This window comes from Larus michahellis, chromosome 6 (genome assembly GCF_964199755.1).
Source record: "Larus michahellis chromosome 6, bLarMic1.1, whole genome shotgun sequence".
Lineage (NCBI taxonomy): Eukaryota > Metazoa > Chordata > Aves > Charadriiformes > Laridae > Larus > Larus michahellis.
The window spans coordinates 29,526,885-29,542,968 of record NC_133901.1 but is presented as its reverse complement, the minus strand read 5'-3'; the positions used below and the strand labels follow the sequence as shown (position 1 = coordinate 29,542,968).

The 16,084-nt window shown below is 47.3% G+C and overlaps 1 protein-coding gene across 9 annotated transcripts in view; it reads left to right on the top strand.

Annotated features, from left to right (window-relative positions):
• The window catches only part of LPP (LIM domain containing preferred translocation partner in lipoma), a 339,264-nt gene that overhangs the window by 50,383 nt on the left and 272,797 nt on the right, over nucleotides 1–16,084 (top strand). Inside the window, exon 1 of one of the 9 annotated variants that reach the window (XM_074593075.1) lies at nucleotides 10,446–10,616. The exons of the other annotated variants lie outside the window; for them this stretch is intronic. The gene's annotated coding sequence lies outside the window, so the exon portion shown is untranslated. Of the gene's footprint in view, nucleotides 1–10,445; nucleotides 10,617–16,084 lie in introns of those variants that run through there. 9 annotated transcript variants of the gene reach the window in all.

Sequence of the window (16,084 nt, the reverse complement as noted above, 5' to 3'; positions counted from 1 at the left end):
ATTTGTTGTGATGTAAAGCTGGAATGGTTCCTAGAAAGCATTAAAACACAAATAATATTAACCAGAACTGAGAGAGAACAGCCAGTCGCTCGGAAATGGGAAATATGTTACGGTGAGAACGGGTCAGTAGAAATGAGGCTGCCTGGTTTCTACTACTAAATCCCTCGAGAGCCTGAAGCCTGGTCTAGTAGGACAGGGCATGAGCAAGGCATTTGTCTGCACAGCGGTAGGACTGGGAGGCTTCGATTGTGGGTGATGCTGCTGAACTGGAGCATACTGGGCAAGACTGGTCCTGCCAGAGGACCCTGAGATGGTGGACTGGGGCGTAGGTCCCTCTGAACTGACCATATCCACCTGTCAGCTGGGACTGATCCAGCCCACCCACCCCACGGAGGCTTAAAAAGAGCATTCCTTTGTATGGCGTTTTGGGATCCTGGGAGGTGTCATGCTAATCCCGTGCAAAGTGCTGCTCACTGAATGCACCAACCGTTTATTTATTGAGATATTTACCTGGATGATAACATCTCCTCCCCTTTCTTCCGATATAAAACGTGCTTGATAACTCACATGAGTGCTCGTAAGGCCAAAGGGACAGTCAGCCCTTTTAATCTGTGCTTTCCTGGAATAAATAACCCACTGGGCTAATTCCCTGCAAGCTTGTCCTAATCTCACCTCATCCTCATCTGTGTTCACACGTGCAGATGCACGCCGTCAGCAGTATGTAATGTGCTTCCGTCTCTCATAGATTAAACGAGTAAATCCTACAAGACTAAAGCTTCGGATATGGAAATTGCATCACGGTGGTGGTCTCGGGCGTGTGATTCAGGCGACTGAAGCACGACTTGAAAGGACGGCGCTGGCTTCAAAGAAAAGACAAACTACATTCCTTTCTATCAAAATTTCATGCTATAATTTGGGGAAAGCCATGTTTTTTCAGTTTTGCTTCATGTTAAATAGATACGTGCAGTCACTTTTGTGTTTCGAAGTAGTTTCTCCAGTAGTTTGTGGAAGACTTTCCCACAGCAACCAGGAGAGAAAGAAACTACTGAAAACCACTGGCTTTTAAATTTATTTATTTAAACATACTGAAAAGACAAGCAAGGCACAAGCACAGGTCCTGAAACTACCTGTGTTTTTCTAGAGTCTTACCCTATATTGGTACTCAGTTGAACTTCATAGTTTTTTGCTTTGAGATGGGAAGTTGCAGCTCTCTGCAACTCTCCTCCTCCTGCCTCTTTGTCACTCCTGGTCTTATTTGCTCTGTTGTCACTCGTAGAGGAAGTTCACGTGTTTCTGTGCAGGGGCTGAGGGGGGGAGGCAGGCTCCTGGTGCGTTTCTGTAATAGAAAGCTGTATTTAAATGACAGAGGCAGTAAAGTTTTCTATTTTCTTTTCACTTTTGGATGGGGCTTGATTTTATTCTTGTGGCAAGTTGGGATACTTCGCTTCCCTGGGGCAGGCTTGCAGTGATGGCTCTCCTTCTCCCTGCAGTCACTGTCTGTCTCTAATTGTTTCTGTAATTTGTCTGATCAGCAGATATTTTGACGTCCGGTTGGTTGTTTTTTTTGGGAGGGCAAGGCAGGCATTTAACCTTCAGTTGCAGCAGGGCTTGGCATCACTGTACATCTCGTATTCAATGCAAGACTTGCACAGAGACCCTCCGGTTTAAACCCCCTTGCCCCTCTGTGTGGGAGTGCAGGTCGAGACTTCTCCATGGCTGTGTGAGCCCCCGTGCTGCTGGAGATGCAGGATCCCATTGCACTGAGTGTGGGAAGTCCCAGAGTGAGGGGAGAGCCCTGAAGTTGTGTTGCAGCAGAGAATGATGGCGCTTGGTGCCCTTCTGTGCAGCAGCCCTGGTAAGCAGCACCTTTGGTCCTGGCTTCAGGCACAGAGCTGATGGGTCAGGCAGCTCCATTGCTCCTGGAGCCAGTTTCACCATGCTGGGGAGAAGTAGTTTGAAAAGGCCAGTATTGGTTTGAATCAGACATCGTGCCCAGGCAGAGAAAAGTTGTATGTGCACTGGGAGCGTGTGATTTGCTGTCCTGATCCTTTCCTGATGCCCGGCAAAGAGCTCACTCTTAAGATGCTGAGATCTCGAATCTGCAGCGATTTTTCATCGTAGTATTTTGACCAGGTGGCATCCAAAAGAAAGAGAGGGATTTCACAAGCTAAAATAAAATCATCCTGCACTGCTGAACAGAGTATTGAAGCGCAGCTGGGTTTTGTTCTGTCAGGGCTTCCTCAAATGGCAGGTAGTGTGGAGCCATAGATCTGGTGGGATCCGAAATCTGGTTGCAGCATTTGATATCTTACTGCAAAGCGTTTCTTCTCCCATGCCAAGTTCAGCACTGAAGAGCTTGTTGATCCCTTATCCAGGTGCTTTGGGAGCAATGATTAATGCAGGGGAAGGGCCAGGGCTTGGAAAGGATAGTGTGCATCACTCTTCTGGGCAAGTAACTCAAGGAGTGGGTGGATTTGGGAGCAGCTAGGCTTTAATGTGGGTCATTGAGGAAATGGGAAGGGTGAGGGCGTCTAACCTAGAGGGGTTTGGGCTTTGCCCTGGGCTAGCAAAATAATCATCAGTGTCAACATCTGGCCCATCAATTTTTCCATTAGAAACTCAGTTCTTTGTGGGATTTTAATATCTTGGCTATTTCGAATCACACTGAGAAACAGCATGTCCCTATGCAGGCACTCAGCATGGATGCTTTAGTTGTTTGTAAAGCTGACATACATAATAATAATTTATTGCACTGCCTGGGGAAGGGCAAAATGGGAAAACCCAGCCCCTATGTAGTAGTTCTTTTCTATCCGACAAGCTGTAGGAACAATGTACTTGCAATTAACTGTAATAACAAGAGAGGAGCCGGTGAGGGGAGGGGTTGGGCAAAGGGGCTTTTTTTGGCTGAGGTTCTGTTTTGAAACACGAGAGCTCCTTGATGATAGGGCTGATTCAGATGCCTTTTGGTCATTGCTGTAGTCCTTCAGCCCACCTTGCTGGGCAGGACTAAAGACTGCTTTCTACTACTTTTTGCATCCTTCCTGGCTGTTTGCTCTGCAGTTGCCTATGTGAGACCACGCTGCACTAACTGCCACAGTGGGGGGTACGTTGAGTTGCATGGCGGTGGCTTTGAGTGTAATGTGGGCAGTAATCGTAGTCCTTTGCGAGCAGTTGGCTGCAGCACTGTGCCATAACCCCTCTTCTCTGTGGCACAGTGAACTGGGAATCCAAGACCCCACTGAGTTTGCTGGGGAGCGTCCTGGGAAGGAGGGATGCAATGGAGTCCTGGTAGGCCTGTTTTTCTGGTGTCTGCTTTATGTTAATCTCCGGGGCCACAGAAGACCCCAGACATCTGGAAGACCAGTTTAGCAGTTGCACATGCCCAGTGAAGAAGTGTGGTGGAAGATTGGGACGAAGTTGCAGACTTCCACATGGGCAACTGGAGAGGCGTTGAAATGTGGTGTCCCATTTGCAGCTGAGAGGCTTCTTGGTCATGGGTCTGTATGTCTTTGTACGTGTGGACAAAACTCTGTGGCATTTTGAGCCATAACCCATACCCTGCCAGACAAAGTGGTGGCTCGGAAGGGATCAGTGAAAGGTCGTCCCAGTATCTGCTGTGTGTGCATGGCCCAGGGCTGGTCCACAGCATGGTTCAGAGGAGATGCAGCTGGGCCCGTGGAGGCCTTCTGTTCTTGGACGGATCTGCAATTCCATGTTGTAGTATCTTTGCATCATTTACCAAGTCTAAAACCTCAAGCAGACACTTCATAAAGTCCCTGTCCCAGATGAAGCACTTCTGGAGCTCAGGGTGGTGGTTGTTTCAAGCTCTGGGTGAAGCATTTTGGTTCATAGGTGGGCCCAAAATTAAGGCGGTCTGGTCTGCAGCTAGGCCGAGGAGCCAGAGCTTTCCCGAGGGCATAAGCTGCACGTGTGTGTGTGTGTACATAGCATCCCTACAAAACAGGATCTGGTTTAAGGGAGTATTTCTGTAAAGGAGAGCAGTAAGTATACGCTTAAGTCCTATGGATGTCAAAGCAACTTAAGTGCATATTAAAGTTAATCACGTACTTAAGTGATTTTCTGAGTTGGCCTGGATCTGCAATGGCGGATAAGGCTCCCTTGAGTTGGGGGTTACACAGCTCTGTTCTGTAGTTCTTTCCCAAGGCAGGCGCTGGTTTATTTATTTTTAATTCTTTCCTTGATAAGGCCAAAACAGGCCAATCGTTGCTTTGCAAATTATTGGAAAAGCTGATGTGAAAAGTTAAAGCGTTCTGAGCAACGCAGTCCTTTTGAAATGACTAAGAGAATTTGTACTACTCATTTCAAAAGGGCTCTGCATAGCAAGAAAAATGCCGTAACAAGGATGTTTCGCTGAAGGATACTGTTGGAGTCGAAATGCCATCTGGTGTGATCAGAATGACAGCCTGCTTGAAATTGGTGCGGTGTAATGTGCTACTATAGATTACTTTCCTTTAATGTCTTTTTTTTTTTCCTTCCTGAAGTCTTTTTGTGATGAGTGGGGTGCTTGCAGCATAGATTTGAATGTAATATTGTGTAATAAGAATAATAAGTAGGTGCATTGTATAATATTTAAGTGGAAAGCTACTGCCTAGAAGGGAAAAGTAATATGGTTACTGCTGCAACTTTTCCCCCACATGAGCATTGTTCGCAAAGCACTTATGGGTTTCCCTGGGTGTGAGGTTTATTTAAGTAAATTCCTATTCAGGTAGATGGGACACTTTGCTTCTGAATTGATTTTTTTTGTAGAACTTTTTACATTTATAACAATAGACAGTACTAATATATAGGTTCTTTGCAAGAAGACTAACGTTTTGCCTGGAAATAACAGGATCATTTGATGAATGCTTGAGTGTTGTTAATGAAAAAAAGGGGTGGGAGAGGAAATTGCCTTTAATAAGGCGTTTAAGTGACATTTTTCTTATAAAATGCCACCGTGTTTGATTTTCACAGAAAAGAGAAACCAAAGGTGTTCGTGAGGCAGGTGAGGTGCAGCTGGGTGCCTGAAGACTTGCCTTGGCTACTTTTCTACATGCCTTGGTACTTACCCCACCCATGCCCTACTGCAGGTCGGTGCTTCCTGGAGCCTGGCAGCCCTGGCCAGCAGCGTCCCTTGCTGTCCGGGAGAGCCCAGCAGATGCAGTCCTCCTGGTGTTTCAGCCCATGTTTGCAAAATGCTGTCTGTTCTTGTGTTTCGTGTCCCTGCTCGGCCTGACAGGCAATGTACTCTTGTCTTGACCTGCTGCATCCTCTGGTAGGGAGGCTGCCAAGTGACTTCCAGCTGAAAACACAGTTTGTTAGGAAAGGGAGCGAGTTACTTTTTGGCTTGCCTTTTGGACCTCTGGCCTCCAGACTATGCAGATCCTCTTTCTAGTCCTCATTGTAGTAAATCCAATCTTGCCAAGACCAGCAGTGATGTTGGGTGCTTTTTTGATAGAGTCCTGTCCTCTCTCCAGTGTTGGCCCGAGCAAAACCTTCCAACTTCAGGTTACCCTAAGTAGGAGGCTTGCTCCTGTGAACATGCCTGGATGACCTCCTTTACTGAGGAAAGTTCTCAGGTAATATTTAAAATCCATTTTAAGTCCCACTAATACAAATGACACTTTACCAAGGGGAGGACAGCATCTCAGAGCTTTTTTCTCTCCACATATGATGTGGAACTGGAGGCTTGTTTGCACAGTGCTGACATCTCGTAGCTGTACCAATACATATTTGCATCAGATGTCTATTTGTTTTTATCAGAGGACTAGTGCAAAAGCAGAGTTGTCAATCTAGGAAGAGGACCATAGACTATTTTTGAACTACTGAGAGGTGCTGTTCAGGAGAGTCTGGTCTCTGAGAAGCAGCAGCTCACAGGTTCCCTTAGCTCCTCATGGCTTACACGTGCTAAAATTAGAACAAAAAACAAAGCTTGAGGTGTCACCCCAGAAGGATGGTTTTTTCCTCGTTTAATGAGGAAAGACTTGAGTTCTTGGGAGCATGTATCTGTGATAGGCTGGAAAATGGGGTGAGCCTGAGTTCTTTCCTTGACTGTAGTGACAACCCGCTGCTGCTCTGGGTGCCTAAATTTCCCTCTCTGAAAATGCACTAATAGTTTATTGTAGGTGTGTTATGACATTTTTAGTGAACAAATTCTTGCGTTGTATGGGTACGAAGGTTTAAGTCCTGGGTGGGTTTGGTACATTAGCATGTTTAACCTGATAAATTCCAATAACTCTCTAAATCACATTCTAGAGCTATTTTGGTTCATGAGGGCTACTGGTCCCAGCATTGATTTCCACCCTGAGCTGCAGCTTGTTATTTCATTGAGACTTTGAAGCTCTGGAAGGGGATCACCCTCCTCCTCGGGGTGTCGGTAGCACCTCAACTGTTAATGGAGAAATATGGACTTGTGTCAGAGAAGATGAAAGCATGGATTTGAACTGAATACATTTTAGGAGGAGTGTATGCGAGTGGCCCATCCTGATTCCACTCAGATGTTTGTTGGTAAACTGTCTAAGGGAAGGCAGTGCTCAGCACTTGCCTGTTTTTGGCCAATTAGGGTGCCTGACCATGTGGGGATTCTTCTGCTGGACCTGGAAGCACAGGTTTTTAAGAGAAGGAGCAGCCCTGCTTGACCCCAGGCAAAGCATTGAACCCCATCTACCTGTGCAGGGATGGACATTACTTGCAGCCAAAAAGCTGTGATGTCGAGGGTCACAAATTCTGGGGCAAGAGGGGTAATCTTTTTCAATGCAGTTGTCCTATGTAGGATAAAGACTGTAGCATCTACTAGTAAGGACAGGATCTGAATCATCCAAGTGCAAATGTCCGTACAGTGCATTTTGGCTGTTTCTAGAAGAGACACCCCAATGGGCTCCACCTCCTGTTCGCGAGTAGCTGGGTGACACTCTGTTGGTTCTGCCCTGATAAAGCTGATATAGATTATGAGTGGTCTGGTTAAAAACATGATTGATTGCAATGTGCTGAGACTTTCCTGGGACCAGCTGGTGGGCCTGAGGGCCAGTTACTGCCCTGCACATCCTCAGTCTGTTTTCCTGCTTCATTGTGAGGTCTCCTCCTTCAGAAGAGCTCTTTTTTGCCATGTGCCTTATGGCCACAGCCTCTGCCTTGGTGGCTGGCACTTGCTCAGCTACTCCTGGTCCTGTGTGCTTTCCCTAAGCCCCAGCCGCTTTACCTCCTACCAGGTTGTACCTGGTGCAGCCACGATCCCACATCCTTCAAGTATCCCCTTCTTTTCAATCCAGAAGTGAGTGTGATGGGGCAGCGTGGCTCCAAACCCCTCTTGGGTTTGTGTGGTTTTTTTTATTCTTTCTGTTTTTGGTGTTGGTTGGTTTGGTTTTTTTGGGTGGTTTGTTGGTTTTGAGCTTCCATTTCTCCTGTCTTCAGAGTGGGGATAATGCCTCCCTTTGTGGGGCTGCGAGGCTGCAGGGAGGTGGTGTGTTATCACAGCTGAACGTTGGCTGAGCTGCGGTGGCCGCGTGTGCTCCCAGCCTGCTGCAAAGGCGAAGCAAAACCCTTTAGCTGAAACCACTGAGAAGTCACTTCACCCAAATTTGTTAAGCCGCGGTGACTTTTGGTTGCAGTCACCTTGGTATTTAGAAAGTGTTCTGGTGTCTGAGAAAGAAAGTATATTGTGGAGTGTATTAGTTTTCATTTAAATGTTTGCGAAATACTGGAGACTTCTGCTGGGAAAAAGAAAGGAGGTTTTGGTTTTCTTACCCTATCAAACAGGCCCTGGACGTGGTGCAGACAGCTGTGTGGTTGCTGGGGATTTGCCACTTTAGCTGTGATATTTCTGCAGACACGGCTTCAAGTGCAATTCTACTGAAGCCCTTTGTAGCCCTACAGTGAAGGGAATTACAAAGGGTTTGTACCGCCTGGCTTGGAGTTTCTGAGCTTATGAAAATGAACAGTGTAAAATGTTCTTGGCAGGCTTTTGAGAGCAGCTGTCTAGACACATGCATTGTCATATAACGACGGATCTTCTTCATTTGGGTGGGGCATCATTATCCTTCATTACAGCAGCAAAAACTTACCTGAATTCACCGTTCTGTCTGCAAAAGTGGTGATGATTTTTTCTGTCAACTAATAGTCACATCCCTGGTAAGGGAATTTTGATCCCTTATGGAAAGCAATTCTGTGTCCGTCCCGGAGTAAGGATGGGGCTCAGATCTGTTGGGTGCTCCCAGTGTCGCTTTTACTGATGGGGTGCTGCAGCCATGAGAACCAAATTTCCCCTGTGTGGCCCCATGGGAAACCACTGGAGGAGTCTGAGTCTGCTGTCTTGGGTGCAGATGACCACCATTGTGTCAGGAGGTTGGCTCTGGAGCATCACAGCTCTGTGGTAGCTGCAGGAATTTGTTGCCCAGAACATATCTCTGTGGATGTCCTCTGGTCATTGGGTTTATATCCACATAGTGCAAAGAAGGCGGCTTTTGTTGATGGGCAAGGTTTGGGCTGATTTTGAAGGCCAAACCTTCTGCGGTGGTGGAAGAGCTGTAGGTGTGGCTCTGTTTGGCTGAGAGGAAGCCTTTGCCTTCCCACGATGCTGTGGCTGCTCTTGCTTTCTTTTGTTGTTCAAAGGCAAAAGCAACAGTGCAATAAAAGAAGTAGAAGAAATCCCAAACTCCAAAGCTTCTGTGCAACTGGACTAGAAACTTGTGAGGGCAGAGGGGAGAAACATGGTTGAGAAAAAGCAGGTGTGAGCCTTGCGTGTGATATTTTTGGCCTGTAAAGGACTCGTGGTGTTCAGTAGCTTTGCAGTGAACATAGATGATTTCCCTGGAAATGTCACCTTTGTTTTTTATCACATCTTGGTGGAGATGAAAGGTGCCAAGCTTAAAAACATGGCAATTTTCATAGTACCAATGATAAAAACAAAGGGTGAAAGATCATCTTTTCCTTGCTGAATGTGGACCTCCTGCCTCTGTGCCCCCAAAAACCAGAGGGGAGCAGTGGGTCCTGCTGTTCATGCTGAGATGGTGGGATGTCCCACATGGGCATCAGGGTGGGCTGCTCCTCAGGGTCCCCTGCCCTGGCTCGGGGCTGTGCCTCCTCAGAATTTTGGGGTGTGAAGAAACAGTCATCCTTGGAGACCTGGAGAAACAGCTTTGAGTGTCTCTTTTGCCAGCTCCCATTCTGTTTGTTGGCTCATGTGCATGCATGGAGGTGATTCTTTGTTTTTGATGTATTTTTATTTTCCCTCCTGCTCACACAGAAGTTTTACAAACTGCTTCCCAGGGCTTTTGAGGTCCCTACGTAGCCCCTGGTTCCTGTAGCTGTTCCTGTGGAGGTCCAGGGGCCTCTCCCCTTGAGAAGGGCTGGAGTTGCAGCCCAGCTGATTGCTGAACCTGTGCCTAGTTGGTGGTTTGGCTGCAGAGACTGGGCTTATTGGTGAGCTGCCAGCGCTTGAAAAGAAAGAAGGGCATGTTCTGTGTCAGTCAGGGGGGGAAAGAGGGGAAAAGAGATAGATAGTTTTCCTCTTTCTCATGAATTTATTGCTTTTAATTCTTATAAAGAAGACAAAGTAGGGTCAAATCTCAGCATTATTGACCAAGACCTCAAAGGCAATGAGACGCAACAAACTGACGCTTCCCACTGGCTCCTCATCCTGGCTGGTGGCAGGGCTGCTGTGGGCAGGCATCGGGGCACACAGGGTGATTGCCTTTTCAGGAACCATTGGGCAACCAGCTCACCTCCAAGAAACACGGGCACGCTTCTGCTCGGCTCCTGTGAGAGGCCCCATGGGTCTGCTGATCCTCCCCAACTCTTGCCCCCACCACCTTCTCTGGCTGCTCGCTGAGGACTGGTGCCTCCTGAGAAGTTCCAGGCATATTAGTCGTTTATTGCAAGACATTTTTTTTCTTTTCCTTTTTTTTTTTTCTTAAGGCCATAGCATTTAGGCAGTGGGAGTGAGGAAGGTTTCCAAGCTGTCCACTTAGAGCAGGGTGGCTGCAGAGCACGTACTCTTGGGTGGGAGGTGACATCCCACTGGGGACCGACGGTGGCTGGTGCTGAGCCACAGGGCACCGTGTGGCTTCCCATGGGTAGGGGACAAATATACTTGGCAGGGGGCATGTGAGGGCCTGTTGCCAGCAGGGAAGGAAGCATTCACTCTTGCTTCTCACACACAACTTTTTTTTGCTAATCATTCCAGCCCACAGGAATTTTTTATGTTACTGATTTTCGTTGTTGGTGGTTCTTTCGTTTGGTCATTTTTTTGTTGGTTTTTTTTTTCCTCTCCTTTAATTGTTGGAGCTGTTTTTAATCCCTGACCATAATAAAGCCACACTGTTAACACAAGCAGCAGGGTAGCTGGAACTGCAGCTGTACTACAAGCTCTGCTTTTAATTTCAGGCTGTTATTAATGAGGCTAGAAATCTTCCCCTCCCCCCATCGAGTTTCAACCATGTGTCTTCATCCAGGTCACTCCAGTGGGTGCTTTAGAACATCCCTGTCTCCATCTGAGTACATCAAATGGAAGGTTGAAGACTGTATTTGGACGTCATGAAGAGGTTTCTGGCCGATGTCCTTCCCATTCCCCAGTGCAGGCAACTCTGTGCAGGTGGAGGGTTGGGAGCCGGCAGCTGCAGAAGGTGGGACTGGACCTCCAAGGAGAGGGTGGTGATGGGGAACCATAGCCCAAAGGTGCTGGTGCTGGGCAGGGGATGGGACTCATTATGTTTGTCAGAGGCAGAAGGACAGGACAGGGTGGTTGAGTGGATTTGGGTTGCTCATTAACTGCTCCCTGCTGCTGTGGTCCTGGGGCCAAGCATGAGGAGCTGTGATGGTCAGTATTGTCACCCCATGGGGTAACACCCATCAGACTCTATAGGGAGGGAAGTTAGCATGGTGCTGATGGAAAATGTCTCACTTCTGCCCAAGTGGTGTCCTGCCCTCTAAATGTGTTTGCAGAGGGACTCAAAGCATTGTGATTGCCCTCTTTGAAGAAGCACAGAGAGATGTCTGTAAGAGGGGAGGCAGCTTTTGCGTGTCTGTTTTCCTTGTCCCAATACACAGACACATACAATGGTCAGTTGAAGCTGAAAGATGAGACTCTGGAAGCTTGTTTTTAAAAAAAAAAAGAAAAAAAAAAAAACCAAAACAACCAAAAACCAAACAAAACCCAACTCTGTCACCTGACCTATAATTTGGAGCATGTGGTTTGTTGCTAGAGGAGGCTCGTGGGGCCAGAGGCCTCAGATCCAAAGGCAGATCGGATGCTTCTGTGTGTGTGAAGAATTATTTCAGTGCTAATGACTATTGGCAAAAGATAAACTAAAAATGGGAGCAAGATTAAACCTCCTGCCTCAGGTTTAAGGCAATCTTTATATTTTGGACACTGGAATGAGATGGTATCTGGGGCAGAATACTGCCAACCTGCCTGCTGGTGAGGATTTGCATCATCCTTTGAGGCAGCGAGAACCAGTCTGGGTTGAAGACAACACTCTTGGGGAAGCGAATCAAGTTGCTGATTTCTTTAAGGTTCCCCATCTTCTTTCTGGCCAGCTCTAGCATGGCCTGATGTGGGACCCTGATGCCTGGCTGAGGAAAGCAGACAGAAGCACGTTGCTCTGAAGTAGCTGAGGGTAAGGAGCAGCATAGATGGTCATGCAGATCTTTTCAGGTCTTCTGTATGGGAGGAAAAGCCAGGGCTGAACTGGAGACAATCCAGATATTGGCATTCTGTCTGTGGGCTTCCTTCTTTCCTGGGGCTGTTTGCCATGCTCTGATGGTGATCGATCCCACGTTTGTCTCCCCACCCCTGTGGTTGTCGTCGCCACTTTCCTGTGAGAGGTGAAATGAGAGCTGCTCTTCCGATGCTGAACAGGCAGGAGTTGATGCAGATTCTTCCTGGATATTTGTGATCCAGGTTTTCCTGCCTTTGGCAGAGGAGAATGTCTTTCTCTTATTTTTGTTCCTGCAGAGTCTTGGGTGCCCGCAGGAATAGTCTGTTGTTTACAGTAGAAGCAGCAGTGGCAAAAAGGTTTCATTTTTTTAGAATGTAATATTGCAATTGTGTCCTGGATATGGAAATCCCAGTCTGCTGCTGAAATTGCTGCAATAGACTTGAACTTAGAGATTATCAGGACTTTAGGAAAAATTCTCAGTGATTTGCGTCTCTAAAGCATGGTCCCACTCTCCTGTTTATAACCTGTGCGTGTTAGAGAGGACGTATTTCTCTGTGGCCAAGGGCACGTAACCCTCCCAGCCCCAGGTACGCGCACTGAAGGCCAGATTACCTTTTATTGCCTGTGCAGATATGACTTGAGTGCTGCTAACCTGGAAAACAGCCCTTTAGGACTGTAGCTGTAATAGTCTCACATTTTTAAGTTAGCACCCCCCTTCCCTCCAATATAATTAAGAAAATTACTGCCTGGGCATATGTACATGTGCATGCATCTCTGCAGGAGCCCTTGCTGGGCTGGTCTAGTTCAGCTTGCTCCTCTTTTTATCCTGAATCTCAGGAGCGTGATGTCTGAGCCTGACGCTCTGCGGTGAATGCACTAGCCTTTTTCCTAGATGGATTGATTGGATTTCCAGTAAAGACAAACAAAGTCGGAAGTCTAACAGCGTTGAGCAGGCAGCGCTGTGCTCCCCAGCCCAGCCTGCTGTGCACAGCTCCTTATACGGCCAAAAAAAGGAAGAGGAAAAGAGGGCGCAGTGTGAATACCAGACATACGATGCATTCCTCCCAGCTGAACACTCGGAATTTGGTTTTTGATGGAAAGTGGACCCTCTGTGCATCCGTTAATTGAGGCTTAGTACTGTTTAGCAGGGAGAGGGAAGCCAGCATTGAGCTGACTCCTGGCAACACATAGTTGTAAGGGAATTTCTTTTCTGTAAGGATTTTTTTCTTTCTTAGGAGGTGGGAGACGGAGGAGGGAAGGGGACTGGGATGAGCAAGGGGAGAGGAGGCCAGGTTGTCCTGAAACTCCCTATGTCTCCTGGCAAGCTGCAAGCAGGCAGACTGCAATTACATCTATTTTCTTGTCCTGAAAATCAATGTGATTCATCATTAGCATCTTCCTTTAAATTATATTTTCCCTGAATAGCATCTTCCAGTTAGTGAGAGGTGGAGGGTAGATAAGGGAATCGATCCCGTTACTTCATTCATAATCTGGCTTCAGCCTTCCCTCTGCCTGCAGCCTTTGTTGCTTGAATAACTATGGGCATGAATGGCCAGCTGTGCTCAGGGGCTGCTCTAGTCCAAGCTTGGACTGTAGGTGTGAAGCACAGGCCCTGGATTTATTAGGTATGGGCCCTGATAACTCCAAGCATGCTGGGTTTCTGAAGCACTGGTTTGTTAGCTTGGGTTTAGCGTCCTCCCAAGGGTTGGAATGAGGAAGGTCAGGCCTAGTCCATCACCTCTCCTGGTTTGCCACTGACTCATGAATGCAAAGACACGTCCTTCAGTGACACAGGAGCTGAACCGCCATGGCAGGTGTTGTGGTTTCCTAGATTGCTTGGAAGCCAAATTGTGGACTAGATGCCACAGCAGAATGAATCATGGTGCTGCCTGTGCACGGGCAGCCTGCCTGCCTGCCAGCACCTGGGGCCACGCTGGCAGGGACACCTCCAGTCAACCTTGTTTGTGCTCGCTTCCGAAAGGAGAGCTGTTCCAAGACCATGGACGTGATCTGTGCTTCCTGTTGCATCTTTCCGTGGATGCTGTCTTGTGTTTCATGGGGACGGGCAGGTGGGAGAATTGAGCAATTGTCACTCAGCCAAAAGGCATTTCTAGTAGGGGAAAAAACAGCCTAACAACTTTGAGTCATGTTTTATTGCCTTGGGATCAGAGTGCCTGGAAAGCAATTCTCTATTGTCTCTTTGCAGGCCTTGTAGAGGTGATGATGCTACTTAATTTCACAAGCTCCTTTCATCTAGCTCCTGCACTGTGCTTTCCCGTCTCGAGGATGGGCTGTGACAGCACTTGACTAAGGCAATCTGTGTAGCTTTGTGAGGATCCCATCTGTTTCTCTACTTGACAGCTGGGTTGTTCCATGTTACTTGCCTTCTTGCTTTCCTGTAAAACCAAGCACGTTATTAGGACCCAAAATAGTAGCTCCTCTGGGCCATGTTGTAACAGGAGGGTGTTTCATGATGACAAGTTCCAGCACTGCATGAAGGCAAAGCCCTTTTATACGTGCAAGGAAATAGCAACAATCTGCTTGCAGGTCATGCGTGGCTCAGCTCTTTGAACTTCTACATTATCAAGTGTGTGCTGTCTCTGTTCTCAGAGACTGTACTTTGCAACAAGCGCTGTAAATTATCCAGTGAGGATAATAGAGGAGTTTGATGGTAGAAGAAAGAGGAATGAATGGCAAATTTGTGCTAATGAAAACATCTGTTGAGTATGCTTGTTACTCTTTCCTCATCCATCCCCACATGCATCTGGAGGTTGTTTAAAGCCAGGTGGAGTAAAGAGACTTTAAGGTCCACTCAGAGGAAAAAAAAGGCTCTTGCAAATGGGTAGCTATGGGTGCAAGGCAAAACATTTGGGGTGGAACTGGCAGGTGTCATTTTTTGGCACCACTTCACATAAGCCCATTCTTAAGTGCATTGCAATACCTGGGACTTAATGGTGGTCCTTGCGTATTACCCAGAGCTCCCTGAGAAGTTGGTCAGTAAGCGTTGGATTTGGAATGCCTGCATTGCTTGACTGTCTGAGCTCTTCACGATGGTATTGATATGGACAATGGCTACCAGATGAGAACCGGAGACTGGCAGGCTGGGGGGATTGGATATGCTCATAGCATCCCATGGGAGGTGAGGATAGTGATTGCTTGGGGTGCTGGACTTGCAGTTGGGTTCATGTGTGCATCTGGCTTCCTCCTGGAGATGGGTAGATCCAGCTGTCCCATCTGCCACAGCTGGTACTGGATGAAACATTGGGAGGGAGCTGCGTCGGGCATTGCGGCTGTGCGTTGTGGGAAACCAGTGAGCCTGGTGGGGGAAACGGGTGTCAGGTCTCCACTCCTGTGTCCCCAGTGGGTGTACTGATTGCAGAGGGTTTTCAGATGCTGATGATGCCTGGCCTGTGTGCATGGTTAAGGGCCATCATGCATTTTGTAGGTGCTTGAAGGGTCATGGCCTCTCTCTCTTGCTTCCATTTCTGCTAGGGTTAAATGGGAGTAAATCTCCCCAAGTTACTTTTTGAATGCAACAAAACACACTGGAACTGGTGGAGAAGGAGAAGGAGGCAGGTGACTGGTAAATATTTCTGTAAATGTTGTGGTGTTTTTGTTTCCAGAATATTATCCTCTTGCTGGGGAGGAAAAAAAAAAAAGGTAATTCAGTAGACACAAAGTGGGCAACATGTTTGCACCCTCTAAGTGCAGGGAAATGCTGAGCTTCTGGTGCTCTTTATTTATATTTTCTTTTTTTTGTGGTACTGCCTTAAGGTGTCTTACCAGAAGTAGGGGCCATCATTATTAGAGAATCCTGTAAAACAGCTGTAATAATTGCACAATGTTCTCTATTGCTATCAGCTTTATAATTATTCATAGATTATTTTTTTTAAAAGCCATGAGGGACTGTCTCTGCACACATCATTGATTTTGCTAATAAAATCTTATATTTTAATGGTATGTTTCATTGGAAAAACATCACCTGCTCCTTAAAATTAAGACTCATAGTATCATGGGATGGGAATGTTTCCTGTTGTGTTGATGGAGAGGTTATCTAGATGGATTTATTTGGTTGCTTATCTGTTGGGGAAGGGTACAAAATTGGATGCCTCGCCTCATCTCCTCTGCTCCATCCTTTCTGACCAGGAGTTTGGAGTTCGGAGGTGCAGCTCCTGACCGGTGGCTCTGATCTTTGCCAAATTATGCCTCTGCTTTCTTAAACGTCTCTCCCAAGCTCCCAGTTACCCCAGGCTCCCGAAGACCCCAGTGGTTAGTGTGCCCGGCACAGAGGGGTGGTGAGGCTCCCAGGGCTGCTATTGCTTCTTGCCCTCGTCGCTCAGGGGGGTGTGAGGACTGGGGCATCTGTGGTTTGCAGATGGGGTCTCAGTGTGTTGCTCTGGGCTGCTTATGGAGGGTGTGCTGGAGGAGAACAT